Source organism: Mus pahari, chromosome 14, assembly GCF_900095145.1.
Source record: "Mus pahari chromosome 14, PAHARI_EIJ_v1.1, whole genome shotgun sequence".
Lineage (NCBI taxonomy): Eukaryota > Metazoa > Chordata > Mammalia > Rodentia > Muridae > Mus > Mus pahari.
The window spans coordinates 25,865,337-25,876,461 of NC_034603.1; the positions used below are offsets into that span (position 1 = coordinate 25,865,337).

The window sequence follows — 11,125 nt, forward strand, 5'->3', positions numbered from 1 at the left end:
TGTTGGGTGCTGCCTTAACACCTGACTGCTGGAAACATTTGAGCATTGTATTAGCTACTCTTTTCCTTCCTGTGGCCAAGATCCTGATAAGCAACATCAGGCAGGACCTGGACCTCAATCTGTTATGGGCGGATCCTTCAGAGGCAGACTGTCACCATGGCAACAGCCTGTGGAGGAGGCTGCTCCACTCACAGCAGGCAGGAAGCAGAGAGAGAGGAAGGGACCTGAGATGGTTCTCAGAGTCCCACTCCCACGGATCCGGTTCACCCTGGTTCTGGAGTCCTTTAGCCCACCACTACCCAGTTCTAGCTTGCTGACAGAGCCCCTTTGTGTTGTAGAAGATTCTGAGACTCTGGCCAAACAGGACAAGGAAGCCAGCTCTAGGGCTTTTAAGGGTATAATTCAGAGGTGGGTGGGGCCAGGATTGGAAAGATGGAAAAATGGACAGATGGACAGAGCTCCCAGAAGGCTGGGTGTGGTCTTAGAAGTTACTGATCCTGACTGAGATGCAGTGTTGACACGGAATGTGGGTTGATTTAGCCTCCAATGTTTTCAAACAAACACGGGGCATTCAGAAACCGGGCAAGATGTTCTCTTCCCCCGACAGCAGAGCAGGGTGCCCCTCTCCTGCCTCCCCCGCCTTACAGTAGTCACAGATCACTGCCTTGCTCGTGTTGTGTTGGGCAGGCAACATCAAGCCTCCTGCCAGGGTGCTTCACACCTGAGGCTCCTGCCCAAAAGCTGTCCCTGAGTCTAGGCTAGGTGTGAGGGAAACCCAGGGGCTGGGGGAACACACACAGAGAAAACCAGAGAGCCCTGGAATATGGGACAGTTAATGGGGTGACGGCTAGAGTCTTTTTTTTTTTTTTTTTTTTNGAGNCAGGGTTTCTCTGTATAGCCCTGGCTGTCCTGGAACTCAGTCTGTAGACCAGGCTGGCCTCGAACTCAGAAATCCACCTGCCTCTGCCTCCCAAGTGCTGGGGTTAAAGGCGCGCGCCACCACCGCCCGGCGCTAGAGTCTTTTTTTATTTTTTTATTTTTTTATTTTTTTTTTTTCTTTTGAGTCTTTTTTTAAAAGACTTATTTTAGGAGTTGGAGAGATGGCTCAGTGGTTAAGAGCACTGGCTTCTTAGAATCTGCTTAACACTGTCTGTAATTCCATTTCCAGGGGAACAAACCGAACTCTACAGGTACCAGGTATGCATATGTTACACAGCCATACCTGCAGACAAAACACTCATACAATGCAAAAAATAAAATAAATCTAAGTAATGAGACAAGGGGGATGTGATCTCAGCCCTTAGAGTTAAGCACAAAACACTTTCTTTTAGAGGGAAGAAAAAAGATTTGCTCATTTCAGTTTTGATATCTAGCCTTCATGTGTGCCTGGGTACCACATGCAGTACCCTAGGAGACCAGAATAGGGCAATGGATCCGTTGCAATAGACATTTCGAATCACCATATGGGTATTGGAAACTGAACCCGGGTCCTCTGAAAAAGCAACCAATACTTGTAACGACTGAATCATCTCTTCAGCCTTTAATTGCCAGGCTCTCAGAGTCAGTAGTTGACAGCACTGCAAAAGCTGAGGCAGGAGGATCTCTTGAAAGTACAAGGCCCTCTCAAGGCTAGTTACATTATTTGTTTAGCAACACATACACAAAAGTCTTAAATATTTATTTACTTAGTGTGTGTGTGTGTGTACAGGCATGTGTGCATGTGTCAGGGGTCCCATATGGAGATCAGAGGGCATCTTCTAGGACTCCACTCTCCCCACCAGGTAGGTTCTGGGGTCAAACTCAGGTCATCAGGCTTGGCAACAAACACCTTTTTTTACCATCTCAATGGTCATCTCAATGGGCCCACAGCCACAGTTGTTATATTAGTGAAATCAACTCAATACAGACTCACAGTACCTCTGTATTTGTGCTGTCACTAGGATTCCAGAGTATGAGCCCCTGGGGATAAAAGGGACAAAATTAATTAGAACATATGTAATAATTTATACATAATTTGATTGATTGATTGATTGATTGATTGATTAGATCAGGAATTTCTGTAGCCCAGCTAATCTTGAATTTGCTATATAGCCCAGACTGGCCTTGTTCCTGTGAGCCTCCTCTATACATCCCCTCAAACTGCTGGGGTCATAGACATTTTGTTCTTTTTATGTAAGTACATTTCTTTTCTTTTAAGATTTATTTATAGCTGGGTGTGGTGGCACAAGCCTTTAATCCCAGCACTTGGGAGACAGAGGCAGGCAGATTTCTGAGTTGGAGGCCAGTCTGGTCTACAAAGTGAGTTCTAGGACAGCCAGGGCTATACAGAGAAACCCTGTCTCGAAAAACCAAAAAATAATAATAAAAAAAGATTTATTTATTTATTCAGTGTACATGAGTACACTGTAGCTGTCTTCAGACACACCAGAAGAGTGCATCAGATCTCATTACAGATGGTTGTCATCCACATGTGGTTGCTGGGAATTGAACTCAGGACCTCTGGAAGAGCAGTCAGTGCTCTTAACAGATGAGCCATCTCTCTAGCTCTGTGTTATGTTTCTGTGGGGGGGTGGTTGTTTTGTTTTTTTAAAGTTTTATTGAGCCGGGCACGGTGGTGCATACCTTTAATCCCAGCACTCAGGAGGTAGGGGTAGGGGATCACTGTGACTTCTGACAGCCCAGTCTACAAAGTCAGGACTATACAGAGAAGCCCTGTCTCAACAAACAAACAAACAAACACACAAACAAAACATGTATTTGTTTGTATTTTATGTGTATGAATGTTTTACCTGTATGTGTGTCACCATGTTTGTGCATGGTGTTCCCAGAGGCCAGAAGAGGGCATTGGATACCCTGGAAATGGAGTTACAGACAGTTGTAACTCACTGGATGGGTGCTGAGAAGCCAATCCAGGTTCTCTTCAAGAGCAACCAGTGACCTTAACTTTGGCGCCAACTCTCCACCCCTGCCCCTCCCCCCATTTTTTTTTTCTCTTTTGAGACAAAGTCTCATTATGTAGACCAAGCTGGTTGTGAACTCACAACCTGCCTGTCTTTGTCTCCTGAATGTGGGGATTAAAGTTGAGCCCTTTTACCCTGCCTCCTTCTTGTTGTTTTATTTGACATGGGGTCTTGCTATGTAGCAAGCCTAGAACCCCCAGCTACAGACAGGCCAGGGTGTTTCAGAGCTTGCAAAGGTCTTGTCTCCTACCTCCCACATGCCAAACCACAGGTGTGTACCACAGCTGGCTTACATATACCATCTATGAGCCTGACTCATCTAGCCACTGTGCTATAAGGATCAGCTAATGTGCACGCATACACACAGTTCACCTGACATTTAGTGGTGTCACCTGTTTATGGGGGGAAGTAATTTTTTATGGAGACCTGGGGGTTGGTAAAGATATTTCAATACAGGCTTAAGCAAGAGAGTTATGGGAAGCAGTGGTGGCGCATACCTTTAGTCCCAGGATTTGGGAGGCAGAGGTAGGCGAATCTCTGAGTTTGAGACCAACCAGGTTGAGAGAGAGAGAGAGACAGAGAGAGAGAGAGAGAGACAGAAACAGAGACAGAGAGAGACAGAGAAAGAGAAAGAGAGAGAGAGAAAGAAGAAAGAGAGAGAGAGAGAGAGAGAGAAAGAGAAGAGTGCTCAGAAAGAAAGAAGCAATTGACAGAAACCTGCCTCGCTGCTGCACTTCCAAAGCCTAGGTGAATTCCCCTGGCGTGCTGACTCCACACTCCCAGGAACCCATTACTGTACTAATAAGAAACCTGAGAATTCAATGAATAATTCCTGAGCTCGCTGTCTGGGCCCTCTCTGGAAGGAGACAGTCACACAGGCAATTTCTTCCTGAGAAGAAGAAGAAGTGTGGAGTTGTAAAGTAAGGGGAGGAAGCCAGGGTGCCTGTCTGGAGAGGGGCCCTGGAGACCTCATTGCCATCTGGGTCTCCCCATTAAGTGGGTTCATCTGACTGCTCCTCTCCACACTGGGGTGTGGTGGTCCCTGTCATCCTAGCTCTTGGGAAGTAAAAGCAGGAGGCTCAGGAGTTCATGGTCATTGGCTGCATAGTGAGTTTGAGGCTAGCCTGGGCTACATGAGACCCTATCTCAAAGAAGAAAGGCAAACAAACAACAACAAATTATTGGAGCTCCTTGGGAATGACCTCATTGGCAGAACAAGTCAGTGGATGCCAACAAGTTGTCAAAGAGGAAAGAACTTGTTCAAGATACTGATTGGAATGGGAGGCAGGATGGCTCAGTGGTTAAGAACACCTTCTGTTCTTCTAGAAGGCCTGACTTCAATTCCCAGCACCCACATGGCAAACACACCTGTCTGTAACACCAGTCCCAGGGAATCCAGTGCTTCCTCTGCTCTCCAAGGGAACCAGGCAGTCGAGAAATACCCAGACCCCTGAGTTCATGGACAGCCTGGTCTACAGAGTGAGTTTCAGGACACCCAGGGTTACACAGAGAAATCCTGTTTTTTTTTTTTTTTTTTGGGGGGGGGAGACTATACAGTCAAACCTGCAGGCAAAACACCCATATGAGTAAAACCAGAAATAAAGTATTGATTCGGAGACTAGAAATATAGCTCAATAGAAGAGTGTTTGCCCTGTATGCATGGAACCTAGGTTCATGTTCAGCTTTGAAAAAAAAATGCATTTATTTATTTATCACATAATATGTGGTTCTCTCTTCCTACTGTGTGGGTCCTGGGGACGGTGTCAGGTTGTCTGTCAGGGTTAGCAGCAGGTGCCTTACTGGATAAGCTTGTCCTAAAGAAGGGCAGTGTGACTTTGTTTGTTTATTTGGTTGGTTGGTTGGTTTTTGAGACAGGGTTTCTCTGTGTAGCCCTGACTGTCCTAGAACTTGCTCTGTAGACCAGGCTGGCCTCGAACTTAAAGATCTGCCTGCCTCTGCCTCCCCAGTGCTGGGCTTAAGGTTCGCACTGCCCCTCCTACACCAGTAACTTTTCTTTTCTTTTCTTTTCTTTTCTTTTCTTTTCTTTTCTTTTCTTTTTTTTTTTTCTTTTTTTTTTTTTTTGAGACAGGGTTTCTCTGTATAGCCCTGATAGCCCTGACTGTCCTGGAACTCACTTTGTAGACCAGGCTGGCCTCGAACTCAGAAATCTGCCTGCCTCTGCCTCCCAAGTGCTGGGATTAAAGGTGTGCGGCACCACGCCTGGCTGACTTTTCGTTTCTTTCTTCCTTCCTTTCTTTCTTTCTTTCTTTCTTTCTTTCTTTCTTTCTTTCTTTCTTTTTTAATGATTTATGTATTTATGTATATGAGTACACTGTTGCTATACAGATGGTTGTGAGCCTTCATATGGTTGTTGGGCCCTGATCAACCTGCTCGCTCTGGTCAGCCTGCTCGCTCAGTCCCTCCTCGCTCTGGCCAAAAGATTTATTTATTATTATACATAAGTACACTGCAGCTGCTAAATAAATAAATAAAATACAAATAAAGAAAAAAAGAAAGAAAGAAGGCTGGGCGGTGGTGGCGCACACCTTTAATCCCAGCACTTGGGAGGCAGAGGCAGGCAGATTTCTGAGTTCTAGGCCAGCCTGGTCTATAGAGTGAGTTCCAGGACAGCCAGAGCTATACAGAGAAACCCTGTCTCAAAAAACAAAAAGCAAACAAACAAACAAAGAGATATTTTCCCCAAGAGTCCTGATGGAAACTGCATTTTAAAATAAAGTACTTGGGGGCTGGCGAAGTGGCTCAGTGGTTAAGAGCACCGACTGTTCTTCCAAAGGTCCTGAGTTCAAATCCCAGCAACCATATGATGCCCTCTTCTGGAGTGTCTGAAGACAGCTACAGTGTACTTACATAGAATAAATAAATAAATCTTTAAAAAAAAAAAAAAAAAAAAGTACTTGCGCTGGAGAGATGGTTTAGTGGTTAAGAGCACTGATTGAGCTTCCAGAGGTCCCGAGTTCAATTCCCAGCAACCACATGGTGGCTCACAACCATGTGTGTAATGGGATCTGATGCCGTCTTCTGGTGTGTCTGAAGACAGCTACAGTGTACTCATGTAAATAAAATAAATAAAAATAAAATAAAATAAAATAAAGTACTTGAGGCTGGAGAGATGGCTTCCTGTTCTTTCAAGGGACTTGTTGGGTACCCAGCACCCACAACATCAAGAGGCTCACAATTGCTTGTAACTCCAGCTCCAGGGGACCTGATGTCCTCTTCTGGCCTCTGCAGGCACTCACACATATACACATAAATAAATATGCAACAAATAAATGAGGTTCTTGAGCCAACTATGATGACACACACCTGTGATTCTGGTTCTTGGGAGGCTGAGGCAGAAGAATTGCCATGAGTTTGAGTCCAGCCTGAGCTACAGACTCCCAGGGAAGTCTGAGATATAGAATGCAACACTGTCTTAATAGATTAAATAAAACACCTGTAGAGCCCTGTGCACTGAGGACTACTCTGAGAAACAGCAGGACGGATAGAAGGATGGAAAACACATTTGTTTTCCCCTGGCAGAGAATAAAAGCAGGGGCTGGGTAGGGAGGTGTGTTGTAAGATCACAGAGCTGACCACATTGATGGTGTTCCTTCTTGCTGCGCGCGTCCCAGGATGTGCACAGCTGCTCCTGGCGTGACTGATGTGTTAAGCCAGATATGTTAACAGATGTGGCTTTGTTTTCAGAGGCACAGCCCCAGCTAAGGGAGCGCAAAACTACAGCAGAGATACCATTCTTGATACCTATTGGTGAGGAATGAGATGTAAGGGACCCCTGGAAAACTGCAGCTGTGTCTTGGTCACACCATCTGTGAGTAAGCGTGTCCCCCACCCCACCCCCCACCTCCCGCTGTATGAAAAGCTAGAGCACCAAGATGTTTTCTGAACATTTTAGTTAATGAGGGGTCTGCAACCTCCAGAGACTGGCTCATTAGCATATCATTTACATTGCAGATTTGGCCTCCATTTTGGGTTTTCTAGCTGACCTCAGGAAGAAATGCCCAAAAGGAATGCCAAGTCTACCATGATTTAAGAGTGAAAATCAGGGCTGGAGAGATGGCTCAGCGGTTAAGAGCACCAACTGCTCTCTCTTCCAGGGGTCGAGTTCAAGTCCCAGCAACCACATGGTGGCTCACAACTATCTGTAATGGGGTCTAGAGCCCTCTTTGGTGCATCTGAAGAGAGCAATGGTGGTGTACTTATATGCATTAAATAAATATCTTAAAAAGAAAAAAAAAAGAGTGAAAAGAGCCACCCAACAAATAGGCCTCTCACCTCATAAATATTCATCATCATCATCACCCACAGTGTAGAACCCACTGGGCTGTAGCCTGTCTTGGGGCTGCTCACTGCAGTCTTTTTCTCTCTCTAATCCCAGCACTCAGGAGGCTGAGGTAGGAAGATCTCTGAGTTCAAGGCCAGCCTGATCTACAGAGTGAGTTCCAGGACAGCCAAGGCTACACAGAGAAACCCTGTCTCAAAACCAAACCAAAACAAAAGTCTAACTGATCCCAGCACTTGAGAGGCAGAGGCAGGCAGATCTCTGAGTTCAAGGCCAGCCTGGTCTACAGAGTGAGTTCCAGGACAGCCAGGACTATACAGAAAATGTCTGTCTGGAAAAAACAAAACAACAACAACAACAACAAAAAAAAACAAACAAAAGAAAAGAAAAGAAAGAAAGAAAGAAAGAAAGAAAATGTTTTTTATAATGTGCATATACACATTCTACTGGCTTGTATGAAAGTGTACCACATGCATGCAGAGACCAGAGAGGTCAACAGAAAGTCTGGAACTACAGTTATAGATGGTTGTATGTCACTTGTGGGTGCTGGGAACTGACACAGGTCCTCTGGAAGACTATCTAGTGCTTAACTACCGAGAGCTCTCTCCAGGCTCATTCCAATCTCCATCTGCACGGCTGCTCACTTCACGAAACCAACTTATGCTTAAATGCTGGTCTTTGACTGAATCGTTCTTTCAAGTAGGCAAGCAATGAGGGATCCCATAGTGATGTGACACATGGCTTTAGCTTCTCCTCCGGACTTGGCTCACTCTTCATCTTATAAAACAGAATGTCCTAGTCAGTGTTCTATTGCTGTGAAGAGACACCACGACCAAGGCAGCTCTTCTAAAGGAGAGCACTTCATTGGAGCTGGCTTACATACAGTTCAGAGATTTAGTCCATTATCATCATGGCAGAAAGCATGGCAGCCTGCAGGCAGACATGGTGTTAGAGAAGGAGCTACCGCCAGGTCTTCAGGCAGCAGGAAGGGAGGACATGTGACCTGGCTTGAGCTTAACCTCAAAGCCCACCGCCCCCGTGACGAACTTTTTCCAACAAGGCCACACAGATTTAAATATATGACCTTTGGAGAGCATGCTATTCAAACCACCACACAAAGGCTGCCTACCATGGACAAAGCCTTGGGTTTCATCTTCACCACTACATAAAACAAGTATAGTGGCTGGGTGTGGTGGCGCACGCCTTTAATCCCAGCACTCGGGAGGCAGAGGCAGGTGGATTTCTGAGTTCAAGGCCAGCCTGGTCTACAAAGTGAGNTCCAGGACAGCCAGGGCTATACAGAGAAACCCTGTCTCAAAAAACCAAAAACAAAAAAACAAAAACAAACAAAAAAACAAGTATAGTGTTACATACCTGTAATACCAGAGCTTGGAAGGAAGAAGCCGGAGATCGTGAGCTGTTCAACTTGGGTGCTAGGAGCCAAACTCTGGTCCACAACAAGAGCAGCAAGGACCCTGAGCGGCTAAGATACCTCTCCAGGTCTCCAGGTTGATTTTTAAGCCTGGTGTTCCGGTACAGCAGCTAGTCCAACACAGTGGCTTTGGATGTGAGAGCAATCTGGCTTTCATGTGTGCCACCCCCACTGAGCACAGGGTTGATTCTGCTGATCTGTTTGGCTACTCCTGTGGTCCATCCTCCCTCCTGCATCTGCAAATGAGGCAAATAAGATTCTCCAAGCACCCTGGATGGTCTTTGGTCAAGAGTATACAAGTGGGGCTGGGAGGGGGGAGTATAGGGAACTTTCGGGATAGCAATTGAAATGTAAATAAAGAAAATATCTAAGTTAAAAAAAAAAAAAAAAAAGAGTATACAAGTAGCCGTGCTCCCCTGCTAGTACCTTCAAGAGAGCAGCCTGAGTAGGTTTCATCTATCAAAATCCAGACATTGAGGTTTGGGGTCCCAGGGTACACCCAAACTGCACTCAGAAGTTGTAGTTATTTATTCTCTCAGTAGCTGGGGAACCCCACCCCCACCCTTCCCCTACCTGAGACTTGTCAGAGTTAGCAAATGTTAGCAGTTAAGTAAGTGTGAACGAAATGGTATAAATATATTTCAACTACTCATGATAACAATTAGAATGAAGGGGGCTGGAGAGCTGGCCCAGAGGTTAAGAGCACTGACAGCTTTTTCAGGAGACCCTCTAGCACCCACATCAGGCAGCTCACAACTACCTGTAACTCCAGCTCAAGGAGATCTGATGCCCTTGGACTTTGTGGGCACCTGTACACATGTGCACACTTATGCTTGATTAAAGCTAAATAAATCTTGCCAGGTGCAGTGACACATGCCTGTGACCCTGGCACTTGGGAGTCAGAAGCAGGCAGATCTCCGTGAGTTTGGGGTTGATCTAGTCTACATAGAGAGTGCCAGTATAATCAGGGCTACCGAAGGAGACCCTGAGCCTTTAAGATGGTTCAGTGGGTAAAGACACCTCACCTGGCAACCTGAGTTCATTCTCCAGGAGTGGTGGAAGAGAGAATCAACTCCTTCAGCTTGTCCTTAGACTCCACATGGCTGCCGTAGCATCCACACACAGAAGAAACGTTTTATTTATTTATTTTTCTAAGAAAAGAGAACTAGAAATTCCAGTAAAAATATTCCCATGTCTTACTCAAGCACATACAAAAAGCGTCTGTTAGCCGGGCATGGTGGCGCATGCCTTTAATCCCAGCACTTGGGAGGCAGAGGCAGGCGGATTTCTGAGTTCAAGGCCAGCCTGTTCTACAAAGTGAGTTCCAGGACAGCTAGGGCTACACAGAGAAACCCTGTCTCGAAAAACCTAAAAAAATAAAAAAAAAAAAAAGCGTCTATTTAAATGGCATTTCCTGTGACATATTCACCTTAGCTAAGATAACTGTCTTTAGCAGTTAGCCGTGATAGACCTCTTCAAGAGAAAAATCATAGTCCTTCACTGTTGAATGTTTTTGTTTTGTTTTGTTTTTAGAGTCAATGGCCTTCTTGGAAAAGTGAATAGAGCTGTGTTTATTTAGAAAATTGGGGATAAATGGTGTGTCTGATGCCTTCCAGCCAGTCATAGTAACTTTCCTTGCTGGTGTTCAGATCTCTTGACTCACCAATGAGTGTGTCTCCTTTGACGTGGGACTCCAGCTTCCTTGATGGTATCACACATTGCAGTTTTCTGCAGCAAATACAGAAGCGGCAATTTCCTTCTTCCCAGGCATTCTTCTGTAGTGGGGAAAAAAAAAAAAATGTGCTTAGAGCTAACCGTCTGTGCGGGGAGGTGCTAACTGCTCGCCCAAGGGCCCTCAAGGCTGGAATCTGGCTAGCTAGGGCTTTGCTTTCTAATGCAAAAGACAGCTGCTGTATCCAGAGACCCAGGTGTGGCTCAGCCTTCGAGTATTTTTACCTAGCCTAGGGGAGGCCCTGGGGCCCAACAATAACTGAAACTTGGTGATGGAATCCAACCTTTTTTTTTTTTTTCCATGCAGAGTTTCTCTGTATTGTCCTGGCTGTCCCAGGCTAGTCTGGCTTTAGACTTGGAGATATGCAGGCCTCTGCCTCTCAAGCGCTGGCATTAAAGTTGTACATCAGTAGTGCCTGGCTAAAGGCAAACAGACCTCTGAAAGCAAAAGTAGGAAGAACTTAGAATGCACCAGTGCTGACCTTGTGACCCACCTCCCACTCCCTTCCCTCCCCTCCCCTCCCCTTCCTCCCTCCAGGATCTTTACTCTGTAGTCCTGGCTGGCCCAAACTCTACTTCCCAAGTGCTAAAATTAAAGATGTAAGCTACCAAGCAGGTAGCTTATGACTGGACCAGTGCACAATCCCATGCCCATTCTCCATCCCCCACCCCCTTTCCTTTTGTTTGCCTTTTTTTTTTTTT

At 45.7% G+C, this 11,125-nt stretch overlaps 1 long non-coding RNA gene across 1 annotated transcript in view; it reads right to left on the minus strand.

Moving 5' to 3' along the window:
• Positions 1 to 1,730: 1,730 nt before the first annotated feature.
• The window catches only part of LOC115065344, an 11,434-nt gene continuing 2,039 nt past the window's right edge, over positions 1,731 to 11,125 (minus strand). Inside the window, exons 2-5 of the long non-coding RNA XR_003845121.1 lie at positions 10,356 to 10,467; positions 9,718 to 9,795; positions 8,635 to 8,928; positions 1,731 to 1,959 (exon numbers count right to left, since the gene is read on the minus strand). This is a non-coding gene — a long non-coding RNA (uncharacterized LOC115065344). The remainder of the gene's footprint in view (positions 1,960 to 8,634; positions 8,929 to 9,717; positions 9,796 to 10,355; positions 10,468 to 11,125) is intronic.